General features: G+C 42.7%; 1 long non-coding RNA gene across 1 annotated transcript in view; it reads left to right on the forward strand.

The window, feature by feature from the left end:
• The window catches only part of LOC310685460, a 29,581-nt gene extending 22,800 nt beyond the window's left edge, over positions 1-6,781 (forward strand). The window contains exon 3 of the long non-coding RNA XR_014515291.1: positions 6,619-6,781. This is a non-coding gene — a long non-coding RNA (uncharacterized lncRNA). The remainder of the gene's footprint in view (positions 1-6,618) is intronic.
• Positions 6,782-8,915: the final 2,134 nt, after the last annotated feature.

The raw sequence follows: 8,915 nt of genomic DNA on the forward strand, positions 1-8,915 counted from the left end.
GAACTAAAACTGAGCTATGACTAGGGATAGATGGGATCTGTCAATTGTAGAACAGCTGCTTTGCATGCAGGAAATCCCACTTTGAATCCCTGGTGTCTGCAGGTGACTCAGTACATATATTGTGTTCATGCACTGACCATCCATGCGCTGACAATCTTCTTTCCTTCTCAGCCAAACTAAGGGCCAACAAACCTCCTACTTTGTGCACTCTGAGGGCAGTGACATATTGCACAATGGACAGAACTGAGAAGTGGATGAGGCCAAACCAGTCAGAGGGCCTCAAGGCCAAGCCTCTAATGTCAAGAGGCTAGTTCAAGACATAAAATGGATATTTCAGTCCAACCCCTTCCAGCAACCACTCCCCCTTTAAGGCTTGTCAGTGGAAACAGGGGTTCCTAATTTTATAAGCCTGCTTATTACATTCCAATACCAAGTTTTTTCTCCCAGGAGCCCAGGATAGCAAATGACGGGGTAGCAAAGCAAAGCACTTTAAACAAATGCAGAATTTGAAGAGACAGGGGAGTCATACCCTACCTTCACAAGCAAAATTTCTTTTGTGTTCACTTGTAAATTTCACCTTGCACCTCTGTTGCTTCTAAAAATGCAGCGACTGGTCCTCAAAACAGTCTCCAACTATTTCTGAATGTATTCAAGTGAATGTATTCATTCCTGCAACTGAATCTTGCTTCCCGCTGGCTGTGGGAGCCTTCAGCATTTGCTTGCAGTGGTGCTGGGGCCTGTATTGTGAGGCCTTATGATGACCACGGAGCTCTCCTCAAAGACATCGCTTCCTTTCATATGTCTGGGGAAATCCAAGGGTGGTGGGACATCTTGGAGCGTGTGAAAACAATCCCTTGGGGTTCATCCCAGATTCCCTAGGAGCCTATAATCATAAATTGGTCCAGGAGAGAACCCATAAAACTCCATGTTTAACTCCTGCTTCAAACCCTCACAGAGCTACATTTCCCAACCATTTTAGCAAACTACAGTTCCCAGGATTCTTGGTGAGGATGTGCTTTAAATACGCAGTGCATCCACAGCCTTAATTTAAATACAGCTGCTATTTCATCACCTTTGTCTTACATTAAGACACTAACATTTTCAGTATGACGTTTTCCTGTGTTTTTATTGTTTCCTTTTTTTATCTTTAAGCCGCCTTGAGTCCTGTCAGGTAAAAATGGGGTATAAATAAATACATTTTATTAATAATAATATGATATGGTTTTGAATATATATTCATAATTATATGGAATAACTTCCCAAGCTTACACATACACTATCTATCCTAGTCCGACAGATTGGGGGGGGGGGTGGAAATATCTTTTAAAATAATCACTGCAAACTTGCTTGTCTCTCTACCCATCCGGCATCACATCAGGGACCCTGACTAGACCTCAAAGCTTTAAATGCAAATATAAATGCCAACCTTTCTGTAGTGTTAGGATCACAAAAGTTGACTATTCAACCACTTACAAAAGTTTCTGTAATATGTTGGGTAAAGTATTATTTGGGAGATAATAATCTCAGAACCTATACAGGATTATTTCCCCCAATTCCACCTAAAACTTCTATTTCACTTGTCATGAAATAAGAATTTCTCTCTAACACATTTCCCTCCCCTCTCCCCCCCTCCCCCGCCCTGTGTGTTGCTACAGCGCACTCTGTCTGGTTCTCAGCTTGGACTTCAAATACTAATCCGATCTCCTGGGAGGCTTTCCGGGTGATTGACAGGGAAGCTCTTAATAGCTTCTGCTGTTATGGCAAGGGAAAAAGGAAGCAGCTTGAGTAACTTGAAAAGATGAGGTACAGGTATTTGAGGAGGTCTAAAGGGAGAGTCGTTTGATAAGCTCTGAAGGAAGAAGTGTTTCAGAATTTTTAAGGGGCATGATGAAATGGATGAACATCAAAGAGATGGCTGGGTTGAGCTTCCCACTTGCTACTCACAGTGTGGGAAGGGGGAGAATAGTATATTCAGCACACAGGGAGAGTTCTAGGTGAATGTATCTATTGTGAATCATTTTCATAAGTGCTGTCATAAAGGAAAAAAAGGATCTTCCTGATGTCTCATGAATCACAGCCTCTTATCTACAGAAAGGATATTACTGTTCCGAATACACATGATTTGCACTAACAGCAATGAGAGTTCATCTGTGCAAACAAAATATATAGTAATAGGAACTTGCCCTTCATGCTAAGGTCCCTGGATGAGTTACAACATTAAAACACAATATCAAATAATTGATCCAAGTGATCCAACTATGGATAGAAATTGGACTAGAGAGCCCATGAGTAATGTAGGGGCTACTCAGGGATCCCCCCCCCCATGGACCTAAACAGTGCTTTTTTTCTAGAAAAATAGATGGTGGTGCTGCTGATGTTGTTCATTTGGGGGGGGTTCACATATACTAAGCCATCAATCCTTTTAAGGAAAGCCTGTGTCATCCCACAAGGCAGATGAAAGGTGATGGCTGGGAGTCCAGGGCCAAACTAAAAGTGATTCGGGAATTGCATGGATGCATTTCCAAATGTCTTTTTTCTTCTGCTGAAAGTAACCATAGGAAGGGCGATTTCAGCTGGGGCTGTGGTGAAGACAAAGGAGGCCACACCCTTTCTTCCTGCTTTACAGCTCCAGTCCCAAATGCCTTCTGCTAAAGTTGTTAGCCGTGCAGAAGAAACATCAGGGCAGAATATAAAAATAAGAGCAGCTTCAGGAGGAGTGAGCTGTATCAGGATCATGGCCCAGATATGAAAAGGTTGGATTTCCTTCCCCCAGCACCATAGCACCATTCAGACTAGGGGTGGAGGTTCAGGGTTGATTTTAGGAAAAGAAAAGAAAAAAAGCAGACAAGGCATCCATGCATCTCCCATGTCATGCTTCCATTGAGCTCATGAGCGTGATAAAATGTGAACACCTTGCATTTTAGCTACTCAGTTTCACCAGCTTTCCAAGAAAAAGAAAGAAAGAAGGGCAGCTCCTTAGGTTTTTTCTGACACAAAACCAGCCCAAGCTGTCTATGGAATGGGGCCAAATGCTAAACTAAATATGATACTAACTATTAGCAACTATTTGAACACCTTCAAAACTTTTAAAGGGGCCATCTGTGCCGCAGAGCATTACCATGCCAGTTAACACACTTCAGCAAATCGGTTAACGGTGGAAGTTACAGTGACATTTCAAATCTCGTCATGCACTTTGACTATGAATTACCTTCCTGAATGAGTGGGATTGCATTAGAGATGCCAATAGGTTGGAGCCAAAACTAACAAGATCTTTGAAGGTCTCAAACGGAGCATTTCCTGCAAAGTCTAGTATCTCCCAGACTTGCTGCCTGGCACACTCACTTACACCATTGGCTCTGATTAACAGATTGGGAGATTTGCAATTTCCTAGGAAAATTATTGTGTCGCAACCTACTCTGGGTTTTTCCCCCCGTGTGTGTGTGTGTGTGTGTGTGTGATCAGGCTGCTCACTTCTCATACCAGCTGCTCCACCCACCTGTTGCCTTGCATATAATATTTTCCCCCGTCGTCAGATAAAGTTCTGTACTATATTTAAGCTATTGAATTTAAGCTATATATACTTTGAATGCAACATTGTGGCAAATACCTGGCTGCAAAAAATGCCAAGGTCCCATGAGGAGAAGTTGCCAGAAGATGTTGCCTTCTGGGCAACATCCCAAGGTCCCATGAGGAGAAGTTGCCAGAAAAGCTAAAGCACAAAATGAACTCAGGCTTGCTAGAGAGGTTAAAAGCAACAAAAAAGGCTTTTATGGGTATGTTTGTAGCAAAAGGAAGAACAAAGAAACAGTGGGGTCACTCAGAGGAGAAGATGGTGAAATGCAAACAGGGGACACAGAAAGGGCTGAACTCCTCAATGCCTTCTTTGCCTCAGTCTTCTCCGATAAAGAAAACAATGCCCGACCTGAAGAATTTGGAGCAAATGATTCAGCAGAGGAAACACAGCCCAGAATAACTAAGGAGATAGTACAAGAATACTTGGCTAGTTTAGATGTATTCAAGTCTCCAGGGCCAGATGAACTGCATCCAAGAGTATTAAAAGAACTGGCAGATGTGATCTCAGAACCACTGGCAATCATCTTTGAGAATTCCTGGAGAACAGGCGAAGTCCCGGCAGACTGGAGGAGGGCAAATGTTGTCCCTATTTTCAAAAAGGGGAAAAGAGAGGACCCAAATAATTACCGCCCAGTCAGTCTGACATCAATACCAGGGAAGATTCTGGAGCAGATCATTAAGCAAACAATCTGTGAGCACCTAGAAAGGAATGCTGTGATCACCAATAGTCAGCATGGATTTCTGAAAAATAAGTCATGTCAGACGAACCTGATCTCATTTTTTGACAGAATTACAAGCCTGGTAGATGAAGGGAACGCAGTGGATGTAGTCTACCTTGATTTCAGCAAGGCATTTGACAAGGTGCCCCATGATATTCTTGTAAAGAAGCTGGTAAAATGTGGTCTTGACTCTGCTACCACTCAATGGATTTGTAACTGGCTGACTGACCGGACCCAAAGGGTGCTCATCAATGGTTCCTCTTCATCCTGGAGAAGAGTGACTAGTGGGGTGCCACAGGGTTCTGTCTTGGGCCCGGTCTTATTCAACATCTTTATCAACGACTTGGATGATGGACTCAAGGGCATCCTGATCAAATTTGCAGATGACACCAAACTGGGAGGGGTGGCTAACACCCCAGAGGACAGGATCACACTTCAAAATGACCTTGACAGATTAGAGAACTGGGCCAAAACAAACAAGATGAATTTTAACAGGGAGAAATGTAAAGTATTGCACTTGGGCAAAAAAAACGAGAGGCACAAATACAAGATGGGTGACACCTGGCTTGAGAGCAGTACATGTGAAAAGGATCTAGGAGTCTTGGTTGACCACAAACTTGACATGAGCCAACAGTGTGACGCGGCAGCTAAAAAAGCCAATGCAATTCTGGGCTGCATCAATAGGAGTATAGCATCTAGATCAAGGGAAGTTATAGTGCCACTGTATTCTGCTCTGGTCAGACCTCACCTGGAGTACTGTGTCCAGTTCTGGGCACCACAGTTCAAGAAGGACACTGACAAACTGGAACGTGTCCAGAGGAGGGCAACCAAAATGGTCAAAGGCCTGGAAACGATGCCTTATGAGGAACGGCTAAGGGAGCTGGGCATGTTTAGCCTGGAGAAGAGGAGGTTAAGGGGTGATATGATAGCCATGTTCAAATATATAAAAGGATGTCACATAGAGGAGGGAAAAAGGTTGTTTTCTGCTGCTCCAGAGAAGCGGACACGGAGCAATGGATCCAAACTACAAGAAAGAAGATTCCACCTAAACATTAGGAAGAACTTCCTGACAGTAAGAGCCGTTCGACAGTGGAATTTGCTGCCAAGGAGTGTGGTGGAGTCTCCTTCTTTGGAGGTCTTTAAGCAGAGGCTTGACAACCATATGTCAGGAGTGCTCTGATGGTGTTTCCTGCTTGGCAGGGGGTTGGACTCGATGGCCCTTGTGGTCTCTTCCAACTCTATGATTCTATGATTCTATGATTCTATGTTTGGGTATATGAAACCTTGGAGGGACCAGCTCTGTTCATCTGTTACACGTAAAACTCAGCTTTTAAAGAATAAACAATAAAAGGAAGCCTTAGCAGGCTTATATGTTGAAAGGACAATGGGGAGGAGCAACTTCATAAAAACATAAGAAAAGCCTGTTGGACTGAGCCAATGGTCCATCTAGTCTAGCTGTCTTAGTGAAGCCTTAGCTTGCATAACAGTAATAACTAGACATAGAATATACCTTAGAAATATGTGTAATCTGTTTCTCTTGAAACACAGAATACATCACACTGCTCTGTTCTTTCCACCACAGTATTGCTAATGTAGGTGACCTTTCTCCCACTTTCTCCTTCCATGTCCTGCAATTGAACAGGCCTCCACATCATAGGATGCCAGGAAGGACAAGAACTAACTGCTAAGAAGAAAAGAACTAACGAGGCAGAATGTAAATTCTTGCCTCTTCGCCTACTTTCAGGGTGCTTGAACCTTACCTGCAAGCAAATCTTCAACTAAGGTCATGCATTATTTGTTACACCTTGGTTATTTGCTTGTGGGATATCTTTGGGAGAGGAAAAGGCTAAGGAGTAAACCCTACACAAATCCAGAGTGGAGTCCCTAAGATGGTTGAATGGTGTCCTGTGTTTCTTCTTTTGGCAATTGCTGCAGCCAAACTGGTGCAAAACGTATTGCTTTGCTTTCCTTTGGACCACATTAGCGAGGCTGAGAGAGGGCGGTATTGTTGACTGGGCAGCCCAGGACCTCCATATACACTGCCCAGGCTTGTGCCCAGGGGAGGTCACCTTGGTACTGCTAAAGCAGCAGTTTGACTTCAACCCTGGAGGTGCACTCAATTGCTTTTCGAGACAAATGGATGCCAACAATATTATTGCTTCCAAACATGAACTCTAAATATCCAATATGAACAAGTATACACATCAAGAAAGGAGGGGAGATTTCAAGACACAATGAGTAATCTTTAACAGCTATCATATATGAAATATAACATAATGTTAAATGTAACAGGCAACTAATATAGATTTTTCTTTTATTTATTTAGACCGTTCCTTCCTTCCACTATCATGGAACAACATCTTTGTCCTGCCCAGGAGAAGGAAGATTAACTCCAGCTGCAGTTTCTATCATATTGTTTTAAATCTCCTCAGAGGACAATAACCCAGCCCCTGGCTGTACGTTTCCAGGGATGCCATAAATAAATAACTTCTTTGATAACCACACACCCAACATCTGCAATGATATATTGGTCTTTAAAAGTTCATGCCATGAGATACCGCTGTGTAATCACTTTAAAATGGTTTCCTAACAGTACAATACCAAGTGATACTTTCATCCCTGTTTTCAGGAACAGGGTTACAGAGATTTCTTTCCCCTATGCATTTGTGTAATTACTCATTTCTGATAGCAGAATTCTAAAATAAGATTTACCATAGATTTTAGAAGGGAGGGGCTCATTTAAAAAAAACAACCAATATTTGTAACTCTCTGCTATTATAAAAGTGAGGAACCCAGTTCCAAAGAAGAGATGAAAACACTTTCTATCTGTGCCACAGCTGTGTAGACAACCAGTGCTATTTGTGGAAGGAATGTGTGTGCCAGGGTCCTGGGAAGGAGACGTCATTAAGTTGTACCCAATGATGACACAGGAGGAAGTGCCACTGATCACACAAGCCACGGCACACCAAGCTCTGCATCATATGCTGCTCTGCCCAGAGTCCTCCCAACCCTCAGCCACAGCTTATCAGGGAGGAAGGAGACTTAAATAGCTAGGGAAGATTGATTACCCTCCCTACCACAGGAGATTTGTACAGTTCTATCATTGCACCTCAGTAGTAGAGTTTCTGCTTTGCATGCATAACATCCTGACATTCAGTCCCTGACATCACCAGTTAGGACTGGGAATTTCCCTTCTTGAAAGCGTGGAGAGCTGCTGTCAGACAGTTTAAACCAGGGTTAGGGAAATGGATGAAATCCAGAACTAGCCCATCTTCCATGGGTCATTTTTGATAGGTTGGCATGTGATTGAACTTCAAAGAAAGTATCTTCTTTCTTTCTTCTTTTTCAGCCCTGGCTCTGAAGTGATGGTTGCAAAGGAAACAGGGATGCAAGATTCTTCCTTTCCTTGAATTCAAGCCAGGCCTATTCCTGCTGAAGATTCCTGCTGAAAGTGGGACTTGCCTTATACATGGATGAGCTCCAATGGCAAGCTCTGATTGAGAGCTCCAAAGCAGAGCCACCTGCAGCAGGGCTTGCCCTCAAGCTTGGAATTCAAACAGAGTCACATGCAAGCCAGACTGACAAGGAACAATCAGGAATGCACTTGGTAGCTCCGGCTGCCCTCAACAGGGCTTATCTGTCACACAGCTGAAGTCACGTGATAGCACTTGAAATGTCAGCTGGGTGTGGATAGCTGAAAACCATCATGTAGGCCAAATGGGCCAGTCTCGTGTGCCTATTGGGCCCCTGGTGTGAACAGCACTGAACTATAGGGACCAATGATCTCACTCAACATAAAACAACTTCCTATGTTCCTATAACTTGCACAGCCATAAACACTTTTTACTAAGGCAAAGCAAACACTGGATATAGCCAATCAGTTCATCTCAATCCCTTGATCAGGAATGGCTGGGCTGGTTTTTTGAATTCCCAATCCTAAGTGGCTTGATGCCCTCCAGAGAGTCAGTGAGATGGACTTAACAGAATCCTTGTTACACAAAGCCCTGCAGGTAAAGCAAGGAGGAAATAGTGGGTTTTATATATGTTTTAGAAAATACACATAATGTACAGCTAAGCATTGCAATCAAGCATTTTTTATTTCTGAAACAAAAACATGAAAAATGTTGCAGAATTCGTTTTTCAAGTGAAATGGCAGCACTGGACAAAATAGAAGCCTGGAAGCATCACAGACAAAGATAATCTTCTTTTACTTCTCAACGCATGACCAGCTAATTTAATTACCTGGTTAAAAATAACAATGTTTTTCTGGATAAGACACTACTCAGTCTGGACCACTTTAATCCAAGTGACCCACAACTGATAGGAGACAAGAAAGAGGAAGCTTGCAAGTTGGTAGAATTGCCTGCAACTTAGTAAATACTGCGTGAGAAATGCCCTTATTCTGCTGATTACCGTATATTTAATTCAAAATGTTCTGAAAGGCACCTCAAGGTAACTTACAAAAATCAGGATGCAGTGAAGACATAAAACCAAAAATAAAAATTAATAAAGTCCAATGAAAATCATATATGTAATTATATGTGATTAATCTCATTCATTTGTATATAAGCAAAACTTTAGTTTGATAGCAGGTTTGTCTGGAAAAGCAGGGGAAAGATGTCT

Source organism: Podarcis tiliguerta, assembly GCF_965153285.1.
Source record: "Podarcis tiliguerta genome assembly, chromosome: 9".
NCBI lineage: Eukaryota > Metazoa > Chordata > Lepidosauria > Squamata > Lacertidae > Podarcis > Podarcis tiliguerta.